A 13,631-nucleotide genomic window follows, 5' to 3' on the forward strand; every position below is an offset into this window, starting at 1 on the left:
CAGAAAAAAAGACTCCTTCCTTAATATGTGGGCTTTTTCTTTACTAAATTATGTTATTAAACTAATTATGTTGATCGGCAATTTGTTTCTAATACAATTCATATAAATTATGATAAAGCTTAGATAACTTATTATAAAATTACAAAATATCAATAATAGTGCTGTGTATATTCCACAAAATATCCTGTAACGCCACTGCTTGACTTTGTATTTGGGAGGTTTATATAATTATAGGCTTTGCTCGCTAGCCTATTCTTAATATTTATAATGTCAATTTTTTTATGAAAATCAAAAGAAGGGGAAGGGCAATAATGTAAATTGTCTGTAACTTGATGATGGCGCCTATGTATTATGGGTATCATTCGTTTTATTGTGACCAGATACTAGTAACAATAATATTAACCTGTTAAATATTGGAAGAACATTTTTTTTACAGCATTACACTACCATAAAAATTGCTATAAGAATGTCATTTCCTTTAACACATTTTTAACTTATTCTAAAATTGTTGAATTTTTAAAATCAGTATGTTAAGAGTTGGAACACATTGTATGTTTGTTTAATAAAATATAGTGAAAAAGTTCATGCACATTACATAAAATGTTATTAAAGATTGAACGATCGCACAAGTAAAAGAATAGCTGATATATTGACAATGAAAGTAATTATCACTTGCATTGATGAATACTGTATTGAATTAACTCTTCAACATATTAATAACTTGAAATTTTTATAATTTTTCAATATTTCAGGCATGGGCAGGGAGCAACAGCTAGCGGAGATCGGTGAAGGTTTATCCCCTCCACCCTATATTTTTTTCTGCAAATCAACTTCACATAACATTTACTAACGCTCTAATCCGTTACGCAATGCTGTTTAACAATTTTATGAAAGAAAACATTAATCTGTAAATTTAAACTTGATTTTAATGTTTATTACGACAAGGAGTACGTCACTGCATGGAGGTGTACTACACAACCTTAAAGCTGGTTTATAGTGTAGTGAAAGCAATGCTGTCAATGTTCAGCGTTATCGATGACCATGACATCAGCCACCACATACATTTATTCATTTGACATTAGTATTTCATCATAGAAAAAATGACAGTAGACCAAGCATGCGCGTAACTAAAAACTTCTATAACCACCCCTACCCCCCGGTTGGGGTGGCGGTTGGATGATGCTACATGTGATACATATGTAACTTTGCTTTCCAGTAGGTTTGTGGCCTTTTCCAGTACATGTATCTGTACTGCGTGAATTGCATTTAATAAATTTGAATTTTCCAGAAAGGGGGTATGTTCGGACCCCCACCCACCACATAGTTCCGAGCATGACAAAACTAATTTTCGTATTAAAGAAACATTATGACTCAGCACAATAGAAATAAACAGATTTCATTTATTCTCACAGTAGATACAGTAGATACCATGTACATGGAATCATTGGTCGAATTCTTTAGAATTAAGAAGCTAAATACTGTGGTTTCATTAATATTCAAGGGTATCAATTTGCGTGGATGAAGTGAAAATCACAGTTTCAATAATGGGTAAATTCGTGGCCAATGACCATATCAATACCAAATGTTAATAGAAATTGCACGTCGATGAACATTTAATTTCGTTGATCAACTAAACAACGAAATCCACGAAAATTGGTATTCAACGAATATTGATGAAACCACAGTACATTGTAGTCTTATTTGCAACCGTAACATATATTGAATCTGCTTTATAGGAGTGAAATGGCCCGGGCTTAATTTTCAAGATGTAAGCAAACTATCTTGCCTTGCTGAATGGCTCTGTTTTTCGGAACATATTTTTGCTCCTTAAATGTATAATAAGTATTGATTTAAAAGATGTCAAGAACAATTAATTTTTCCAATCGTTTGCTTAGAATTTCCAACTTGAATGTAATTTTGTTTTTTTTAGGCAAGACTATATAGCAACATTTTAAAAGTACCACATTCGCTCTCTAAATTACGTTATTATATCATATATATTATTATTATTATAACATACGTTTTTGATATGTACAATTGTCATGTATGTTTGAACTTTCATTTTTAAGACCACATTTTAAGATTATTTAGCGTTTATGCCGATTTCAGTTTTATAACGTAGACAAAGATTAATTATCAAATGATTTCATACCAGACAAAAACATATGTATAAACCTTATCCGAAATTGTCAAATTTCATACAATTCATTTATGCATTAATCATCTTGATATCAATCGATATATACCGACAATAAAGTATTTTTTATCGATCACTCTCAGTACTTTGATGATTGTTTTTATTGGTTTGTATTGCTTCTATACAGGCTAAGAAGCTTAGTTGATGCTTTTAGTCTCTGCTATCGTACTGCATATCACATAAAAATAAATCTATAATTTGAATGCTTTATTTCATTTTCAATCAATTTTATACCTGGATACTTTTGTGAATGCATTAGAGTTGCTTTTCGTCTTCAAGAGAGAAAAAGGAGTTGACTTTACACAATAAGAATACTTAACCGAAATGTAGTTATAAAAAAGAAAATATGAACATAATGCTTAAGAAATTTCACGAGAACACCTTAGCTATATTAATGTAATATATCGCAAAACAAAACGACAACATAAATGTTAAATTTGCATATTTTTGTCGGAGATTTTACCTGATGTTTAATGTTTGATAACACGAACGGCAAATCTGTGTACATCTGTAGAAATTTAAATGACTAACAAAGATTTTATTTGACTTACTAGCTTTTAAGAGAAACAAAGGAAAAGCTCTTTGATAATAGTGTGAACTCCTCTTGAGATATTCCGAACCACGTTTTGACAACAATATACGTACATGTACATGCATGTATGAATAACAAGTTTACAATGTAAAATTTAGTTTTAACAAAATATTATGTCAGGAAACAGATATGCGTTACAGACAGTGTTTTATCTTTTGAAATGCAACATTGACAGACAGGCTCGTGACAAAAGGAGGAGTGGGGGTGGGCTACTCTCATTTTTTCTAGTTTTTAGCTCACCTGAGCTGAAAGCTCAAGTGAGCTATTCTGATCACTTTTTGTCCGTCGTCCGTCTGTCCGTCTGTCTGTCCGTCTGTAAACTTTTTACATTTTGAACTTCTTCTCTAAAACCGCTTATCCAATTTCAACCAAATTTGGCACAAAGCATCCTTATGGGAGGGCGAATATAAATTGCAGAAATAAAAGTCTGATCTGTATTCAAAGCGGAGAAAACCTTGAAACTGTAGAAAAAGGGGGGTGCATTTTCAAAAATCTTCTTCTCAAGAACTACTGATTCCAATTCAACGTAGTTTAGCATAAATTATCCTTATGGGAAGGAAAATATAAATTGCAAAAATTAAGGTCTAATTCTGTTTCAAATCTGAGTTATTACGAAAATAATAATAAAGGAAAGGCGTGTTTCAATCAGTTTTTAAATAGCTTCGGATTCGGCATCCGGTAAAATGGATAGACATGACTTGGCCTGGGCAAAACAAAAGATTGGCAGTTATTAATCCGCCAATCTCATTAAAATTTCAGGATATTTGATGGACCAGTATATTTGTATTTGCTGTAAATATTGCTGCAAAATAATGCGTATTTGGAATTGACGATTGCCGATCTGCCCCGGCTTTTATTTTGCTACGGCCCGGGTTTGCGTACCCATTTTACCAAGACTCGTATTCCATACATCTAAAGGTATCACACCGGTAATTGTTTTCACTATATAACACTATAGAGGGGGAAAAATTCTTAAAAATCAGTTTGTATTTTTCATGACAAAATATTCGGAGGAAATGTTATTTGTTACCTATCTCATCAGCTAACACCATAAAAAGGGCAAGCGATACTGCATTTTCTCAAAATATCTAGCTCCAAAACCACGTGTTTTCCATTTGTATGTAAACAGACTGCACACTCCCCAGGAAGCTGCTGCATGAGCCCTGAAAGAAGTAGTCCCTGTGAAAAAAAATCATCACCTAACAAAATGCATGAAATATCCTACTCAGTGGTACAAAAAAATTTAAAACTGAGTAAAGGAAAATGTAAAAATGCAGTCAAGGAAAAAAATAATTCTGACGTATATATGGAACTACAATTGATTGGCCGATTACCGGTGTGATACCTTGAAACGAGGTTCTTTGTTTAAAGCAGCCATGACATTATACGAAAAAGGGTCGATCTGACTATGATGAATTTGCTTGTTGGGCAACAGTTCGCGAATGAAGGGAAATTTTTGAAACATGCAAAATATATTGGTGCCGATTTTTTGAAGTAAATTGAGGCTAAATATTTCAATGCGTTGACAGTTTTCACACATGACATTGGTGTTAGCTTGTTCTGATTTTCGTTTCGTTTTCATTATTTATGCTTTATAACCTGGGAACTGTCGTCTGTATTTCGTGATTTTTACGTATCAAATCAAACAGAGACTTCGGTAAATCAAACCAAACAGTTAACTGTTTACCTGCGCAAATTAAGCAAAATCTGATGTATCAAAAAAGTACTGAAATACAATTCATTCTATCGGAAATTCGGCATTATATTTTGCGTAATGGTAGATTAATGCAATAGGTTTTGTTGAGATGCTCGGCATTTTCTCGAGTTTATTCAGTTTAAATAGAGTTTGATATCGCTGTCGGAAATATGTAGGTATATACATGTACATGTATATATATGATTCATTTCGAAAAAATAAATTGTGTTCTTTATTTGTTATAGTGCATGTTTCTTGTGTTTTAATTGTTGAGTGTTAAGCTTCGAATTATAAGCAAGATACAGAGATTTGCTCACAATTCTATGTTTGTACACAGATCTTAAAAACTAAAGATTAAAACAGTAAAAAAAATTGTCAATATTTATTAAGAAAATTTTCAAAGTCTCTTCCTCCAGAAACCAACTTTAACAACTTATTGTATTGTAAACTTAACCTTTTTTAGCTCACCTGAGCCAAAGCCTTCTTCTCAAAAACTATTAGGCCAGGAAAGCTCAAATTTGAGTGGAAGCATCCTCAGATAGTGTAGATTCAAGTTTGTTCAAATCATGGTCCCCGGGGGTAGGGTGGGGCCACAATTGTGGGATCAAGTTTTACATAGGAATATATAGAGAAAATCTTAAAAAATCTTCTCAAAAACTATTAGGCCAGAAAAGCTCAAATTGAAATGGAAGCATCCTCAGGTAGTGTAGATTCAAGTTTGTTCAAATCATGATCCCCGGGGGTAGGGTGGGGCCACAATTGGGAGATCAAGTTTTACATAGGAATATATAGAGAAAATCTTTAAAAATCTTCTTCTCAAAAACTATTAGGCCAGGAAAGCTCAAATTAAAATAGAAGCATCCTCAGGTAGTGTAGATTCAAGTTTGTTCAAATCATAGTTCCCATGGGTAGGGTGGGGCCACAATTGGGGGATCAAGTTTTACATAGGAGTATATTGAGAAAATCTTTAAAAATCTTCTTCTGAAAAACTATTAGGCCAGGAAAGCTCAAATTTGAGTGGAAGCATCCTCAGATAGTATAGATTCAAGTTTGTTCAAATCATGGTCCCCGGGGGTAGGGTGGGGCCACAATTGGGGGATCAAGATTTATATAGGTATATATAGAGGAAATCTTTTAAAAATCTTCTTCTCAAAAATATTTGGCCAAGAAATCTCAAATTGGCATGTAACCATCCTTAGGAAGTGTAGATTCAAGTTTGTTCAAATCATGGTCCCTGGGGGTAGGGCGGGGTCACAATGGGGGATGGATATTTATAAATAGAGAAATTTTTTAAAAGTCTTCTTCTCTAAACTATTTGGCCAGGAAAGCCCAAATTTGAGTGGAAGCATCCCCAGATCATATAGATTCAAGTTTGTTTAAATAATAGTCCAGGGGTAGGGTGAGGCCACAATGGGAGATGAATTTTTATTTAGGAATATAAAGAGAAAATCTTTAAAAATCTTCTTTAAAAAAATCTTCAGAAAGGGTTTAAACTTGTGTAGAGGCATCCTCGGGTAGTGTAAATTCAAGTTTGCAAAATCACAGTCCCTAGTGGTAGGGCGGGACCGTGATGGCAGTTTGAATTTTTACATAGGAATATAAAGAGAAAATCTTTAAAACTATTCTGGGAAAGTGTTCGGTTCAAAACTCAGTACTTAGTGTGAAAGCAAAGGTTATGCAGATTTAAGTCTGATGAAACCATGATAACCTAGAGAAAAATGGGGCCATGAAATGGGGGGGGGGGGTATATAGGAATAGAGAAAAATCTTCTTACAGGTACAACAACAAAATGGGCTTGGTATTTACCAAAAAAATAAGAGGTTGATAAAAATTGGCAGATTTTCAATTTTTTTTAGCAAGATCTACTGTACTCAGTTGTCAAGATATTTTGATACTGTAATACTAATTTGATCAGAATTAAGGCAAATGTTGCTCAGGTGAGCGATGTGGCCCCTGGGCCTCTTGTTCTCTTTATGTACATGTATATAGAAAGTTTAATTTCGAAGCTCCCCTTTTATGGGACCATGCAAATAAATAATTGTATTGGCATAACCAAAATCAACATTGAAATGGAAGTTTAAGGTAAACTTCACACCCCCCCCCCCCCTCCCCCCAAACCCCCCAAACCCCCTTCCACCTACTGATAACACTTTCAAAGTTTAACGGAGATGTTTTGTTTTTGTTTGGTATGTTGTTAGTTTGACAATATTTCCGATAAGATTGGTGCCCCCTTCCCCACCTGCAACACCGATACAACGTGCATGGACATGGATTCCAATGAAACCTTGCTACCACTCAAATATTCTGGGCATGATTAATAGTTTGTCACAAAAAATTGTTTTTGTATTTTGTCGATGATTTTATTAGGCGGAAGCGCCTATTGCAATTGCATTTATGACCTTCTACGTCATAGGTCAAATTCCTGCCCTTTTTCATGGTAAACTATCGGATGTTATTTAAACTAAGGGCACACAACTCTATACCCCCCACCACTGTTCGACCCCTTTTAAACATCGTTTCTGATAATAGAACTGTGGTACATGTATGTCTCTAAATTTTTACTTCATCGTTTTTAATTATCCATTGAAAATGCCTATAGCAAAGATAGCAAGTGGTAGATAAATTACGTTTTTGATAGTACAGGAACGAACGATAACTCTTGCGATGGTATGCGACATAAACAAAGGATAAGCACGGAGTCTGATGCCTGTAGATGAAATTCCGAGGAAAAAAATAGTTAAATTTGAAATTGCGTGTTTATGAGTACAGAAGGAAAAAATGATAGGGAAACAGGTAATGAATGCTTTTTAAAAAAAACAAGGGTGTGTACAAATCTATTTAAAAAAGATTATTTGAATGATACAATGCCTATAAATTATTTGTAAACATACCAACGTTTCGCATAGTAATCTCAGACAATACTGCATTACGTACGTTATGCGGTGTAAAATTTTATCAACAAACCCACGTTGAGAACAACTGGTGACTGTCCATCTTCGACATACGTAAGGTAAGTTAGGTAATTAATGTGTGATTTCTCATTGTATAAACGTTTGCCTCATCATTTTAGATTTTCATGTTACAATAATCTTGATCGAGGAGCTGTTACTTTCTTAATCCGAAATTCCTCTGACTCTAATCCGCGCTTGTATATTGTGACGCGCGGAGGAGACATGTCACAATATAAAAGCGAGGGTTAGAATCAGAGAAATCTCAGATAAGTAGATAAATTTTATGAAAGAATTTATATTGTTTGTGTTAGGCATTCATCGATAATTCTGAAATGTCGGTCTTTTGTTATGAATACTGTACAAGGCGAGGCCTACAGGATATCTTGAAAGATTAAAATTTAGCACAATGGAATCGCATATAAAGGAAGATAACATTTCCTTTTTTTAAACCTTTAATATTTTGTGACATCTTTGCAGATCTATATGTTCATATGGTGATTTTGTAATTTGTTACGAACTGCACTGTTTGATATAGGGTTTATTCATTTTGCTTACAAAAAATTACAATATTCAGCTTGGTTTAAAAATGACTCATGAATAATGCAAATGAATTTTCTCTAAAAATATCTCAAATATAGCTTTTAAGTATTATACAAGATACAATTCATTGGTTGATATAATGAATATTCCAGATAGGCTATTAATTGCAAAGATATTTAATTGAACATTTAAAAAAAATTAATATGATTTATCTTTTTACCTACTGTATTTACTTGTATCTCAGAATTACCTTATCATTACTCTATAATAAAAGTGACTAAAATTTCCTATGGAAATTTCTCTACATCATAATTTATATGATAATTTTGATGACTGCATCTTTTGTTTTTAAATTTTAAAATTTCCAATTCATGAGAACTTGGACTATATACCAGTATATCTTTGATCTACCATGTTCATGATTAATTGCAATTCCAAAAAGACTCAATTATATACCTGACAATGATTATAGATAATAACCTAACATAAATCTATTTGTTCTATATGTATATGTTCTTTCAGATGAATGTCAAGAAACTGATTAACATTAACTGACAAGAGGAGACAATGAGAGCTCAACATCATTCTTCATCTCTGGTGAAGGGGAGAGTTGCTAAATTTGGTTGCACAGCTAAATTCAAGCAAAACAAAGAAAAAGACGGATGCTATAAAAATGCCGTGTTGGCTCCCCAGTTTAGCACTTTTAAAGAGGGACAAACATTGCACGTTTGCAACTTCTAAATGGAAGCAGGGCATCTGAAATATGCTGGAATCCTCATCTTAATGGCCTTAACGCCATTTTCAAGGTTAGTAAATACAACTAAATTTAAATACAATATTCCCCGTGGTTTTTTTGTTTAAGTATGAACTAATTATACCCATACTCGGAAGGAGAGGGAGTATATTGTTTTACCCTTGTGTGTCTGTTTGTCTATAAAACAAATTTTGTCAAAGATATCTCAGCAACAATAGCAGATGCTTGAAATTTTAACTCAGTCTTTGTTAAGGTATGCCATTCGGTAGGATTTTTTCAAAATATTTAATGTCAACTTCCCATTACATGTAATGTTAACTATGCTTTTTGTATACACATCAGAGCAGGGGTATCACTAGTGAGCATTGACTCACAGATATCTTGTTGTCATATCTTTAATAATATAGTAAATATTCTTGTACTAAATGCAATTAAAAACTGAAGAATTTTGGAGAAAAAAAATTAAACTTTCATTTACAGTTCAATCACTATATTTTCCATTACTTGTATGTAATATACCAAAATAACCTTACAATTATTGATAATTCATATTGTGTGATCTTCTTATATATCTCATCCTTTATTTGCAAAATACATGTATACTTTTGAAAATAAATTATTTAAGGTAAAACACATATGAATTCAAAATATTTTATAGATTAATTTTTTTTTTAAATCCATGTTTTCTTTATTGGAGGTCAAGTATATTGTAATGAAATATTGCTTGATAACATATCCATTATTCATTTTTCATCAACACATTTTAGAATATCCTGCTGAAAGAGACAGTTTTCATTGGTATAATGGATGCAAAACAACACTAGTGAATTGAAATTGTTGTTACCACAAATGGCACACTCCAGGATAACACGCTTTCCAAAAACACCATTACAGCATGCAGCCATAAAGGGATTCTTTGAAAGTCTATGTTCTGTAATGGTGGAAGTTCTCTTGAAGAGTCCATTAGTATTAAAATAAAAACTTAAAAGTTAAAAGTTCAAATGTCTTCAATACTAGAGACCTGTGATTTGACAGTACAATATGAAGCAATTGTAAAGGACACATAATTTGTACATTATTGAATATCAATATATAGTTATCCATAAATTACTGGGCTTTTACATTGTATTGTAATTCTCAACATTTGCATATATGTTTGATCTTTGTGAAATGTGTTTGGTATACAGTACAGTAACTAAATACATTCTTTCTAAGTTTTGAACATTTGTCAACAAAATATATGAACTGCAATCTGAGGATCAATTAGAGGTCTGCAATTCTCCACATATAAAATGACTTTGAAATCATTCTGTTACTGTTAAACTTGAGAATATATTAAGAAAACATCAAAATCTCTTTATTGAATACCTTTTTTACAACACATTGTCCAGATATTTTGTGTATTATTCTATGAAGCTGATTTCTCAATGGCTATTGCTTCTCAGGTAAGCAAAGTGACACACATACTACTTGATTCTGTAAAATACTGTAATCAAGTGATGTACAAATGTAACTTCTGCATTTTTGTGAAACATTATTGTAAAGAATAAAATACTACAGTTTCAGAAGTTCAGTTTACTAAATCTATAATATTCTTTCATCATTTTGATATCAAAATGAACATTTTTAATAAATCGGCATAATAAATGAAAATGTATTCCTGTAATTTCAGCTTGCATATAAGTATCAACTGTTATACGAATGTACTTCACAAAACAAATGTTTTGATGTTTAAATTGCTCTTCTCATTGAATCTTTATTTAAGGCATGATCCAGACTAATCTGGTGCAGTAACAGAGTATTTCCACATTTACTACATGTATATACCTTATGACATATTAGAATAGTGTTTTATGTTATCAAACTAATTCTTAAAAAGAAAATAGTTGTAATAACACTATGACATTGACAACTTGCAATCATGCTTACGCCTATCAGTACTTTCAGTACTTTGATTTTTTTTTAAAAACCATACATGTACCTGTCAGGCTTGGGGCGAATTACATTGTAAAGTAATGCATTACATTACCATTACTTCATGAATTTTGGCATTAAATTACCATTACCATTACTTGATTTTCTTGAAGTAATGCATTACTATTACATGAGTAAAATTAAGTAATGCATTACCATAACCATTACTTTGTTTAAAAAAAAGGTAAAGCTAATAAAGAGTTTTTGCAAATGTTTCAAATATAAAACACTCTTTAACATATCTACAGGTCCATGGTCAGTATCAGGTTCAAATTCAATGACTATACAAGAGTAATTCTTTAATTATTTGCTCAATATATAATCATCTTGTGGCATTATGAACAACATATTACATAAGTAAAATGATATTTATAGACATTTGGCATGCTAAAATGTTTGATACGAAATAGAGACACAGAATTACATGCATAACAAAAAATAATTTATGGAATAATGTTGCGGTTATTAAAAGCTAAATAGAGATATTTCCTGAGATTACACAAATCTTTATAATTTTAGACACTAAATTGTATTAATTCATAAACAGATGGTTTTCCCAGTTATATTTCTTAAGATACAGTATTTTAATCGTATTTCTTTCTACTGAGGACACTTTAAGACAAAAAATTGCTGTTGCACTTTATGATCGAAGTTTCAAAGGGTTCATCTTTTAACTGCATCCTCACCGGGGCTGTTAGTTTGAAAATAATAGAAAAAATACATGAATCTTGTATTTTCTATCAGTCCAAACTAATGTACAGTGTACTTAATATACAAGAGAGAGAGAGAGAGAGAGAGAGAGAGAGAGAGAGAGAGAGAGAGAGAGAGAGAGAGAGAGAGAGAGAATAAGTAACATTATTTTCAAATGGGTTATAATATTGGAAGTGATATTGATTTTCATCATGGATGGACAGTGCATTCATTTTGCTTTTAAAGGTGTATGTCTGTCTCCTATTCTATTGGGAAGGGAAGGGGATTGGGGTGTTTAGCACTTCATATAACAATATATTGTTTTGATACTTAGATTATCCTGGGGGTATAGTGTGTTGTTGACACATTTCTTATTGAAGTGCAAACTAATTGGAGTAAATTGTTTAAATGATCAATAACTCTTAATAACAACACTCTTAAAAAATGTTATGAAATTGTGATGTTATATTTAGTAATATTAACAATTCAAAAACGAACATTTTTATCTCAAGAATTATATCTTTTTTCTTCAAAAATAAATTTAATCAAATTCAATTTCAACTATTCATTTATTCATCACATTTTTTAAAGTGAGCATGCATAAATAAGCATAGCAATGCAAAGTATTGCTATGTAATGCCAGCATTACACTAGATTTTGGAAAGTAATGAATTACATTACCATTACTTGTAATGCTAATTTTGTGGCATTACACATTACTAGCATTACTTTGAAAACATGTAATGCATTGCAATGCATTACCATTACATTTAGCATTACCCCAAGCCTGGTACCTGTCATGTACAATTGAAACAAGTCGTACTTTAATCCTAAAAAGGGTAAAAATGAAATTTTAGATACTATTTGTCATACTCTTAATCATTTTACTCTGAATAGTAACACCAACAATGAAAACACTAAATACAACTTAAATAACGAGGAAAGGACAGCCTTAAAATCACTGTCAAACGATGAATCAATTGTGATTAAAGAAGTGGACAAAGGTGGTGCAGTTGTCATAATGGATTCTAATTTTTACGAAGAGCATATGATTAACATGCTGTCAAACACTGTCTATTACAAAGAAATGTCGACAAGAAAATTGATATGCAAAAAATAAAAAATCTGTTGAAACGACATAAAACAACATCAAATTTAACAGATAAGGAGGGAGCCTACTTAACAAATTTTGAATTTTAAGAGAGAGCAACTTTTACTGTCTTCCAAAATTACACAAATCAGAACAAACCAAGGAGGCAATTAAAACCCATCCATTGTCCAAATCCAAGTGATATCTCTTTCCGACCAATAGAAGGCGGTCCTTCAGCACCAACTCAAAGACTCAGCAGTTTATCAGACCTTATTTTAAAAGCATAGTTTAGTAAAGTCAAATGCTACGTTCAAGGTGACCGGGATTTCCTCCGTCATTTACCAAAAAACTGAGGAAAACAGCAAATTTGTTACACTTGATGTTATCAATTTGTATAGTAACATATCAAGTTCTCTGGGACTTAAAGCAATTAATTTTGGGTAAATAAAAATCCAGAGAAAATAAACAACCTTTTCCTAAAAGATTTTATTTTAGAAGCTGTGGAAATCGTTCTTACGAACAATACTTTTACATTTAATTGTAAACACTTTAGACAAATCAAGGGGACCGCCATGGGGACCAAAATGGCTCCAACATATACGACGTTAGCCCTATGATATTTGGAGGAAACGAAGGACAAAAAAGTTAACCAGACATTTGAGGAGGACACTGGAAAATATATCTTAACAAACTGGAACAGATACCTCGACGATTGCTTTATAGTCTGGAATTCAGAAGATGTCAACCTGAAAACTATTAAAGAAATATTAAATGAACTTAATCCAGACAACAAATTTACAGAAAGTCTTGATCGTATTTCGTACTTCGATATTCTACTGACTAAACAAGACGAGGTCATCATGACCGATATATTTTACAAACCGACTGATACACACCAGTATTTACATTTTAACTCGTGTCATCCACGGCATACAAAAAAGCCATACCTGATAATTTAGCAAGAAAGATATGTACCATAGTCAACAGTAAGCCTGTAAAAATACAGAGATTACATCAACTGAAACAGTTCCCGATGAAACGAAATTATCCAGAAAAAATTTTCGATGACGCCATTGAGAAATGTAAAAAATTAGATAGAAAAGATTTACTTAATCCCATTCGATGGAACAAAACCCAATGCATAATA

The 13,631-nt window shown here is 32.2% G+C and overlaps 1 long non-coding RNA gene across 2 annotated transcripts; it reads left to right on the forward strand.

Annotated features, from left to right (window-relative positions):
* The first annotated feature begins 7,431 nt into the window (after window positions 1-7,431).
* Window positions 7,432-10,298, forward strand: LOC136274775 (uncharacterized). Of its 2 annotated transcripts, XR_010713197.1 has the most exons (3): window positions 7,432-7,495; window positions 8,499-8,782; window positions 9,498-10,298. It is a non-coding gene; the product is annotated as an uncharacterized lncRNA (long non-coding RNA). The 2 variants fall into 2 exon arrangements; XR_010713196.1 differs by lacking the exon at window positions 7,432-7,495 and having other exon boundaries at window positions 7,510-8,782.
* The last annotated feature ends 3,333 nt before the right edge of the window (window positions 10,299-13,631 follow it).

Source organism: Magallana gigas, chromosome 4 (assembly GCF_963853765.1).
Source record: "Magallana gigas chromosome 4, xbMagGiga1.1, whole genome shotgun sequence".
Classification (NCBI taxonomy): Eukaryota; Metazoa; Mollusca; class Bivalvia; order Ostreida; family Ostreidae; genus Magallana; species Magallana gigas.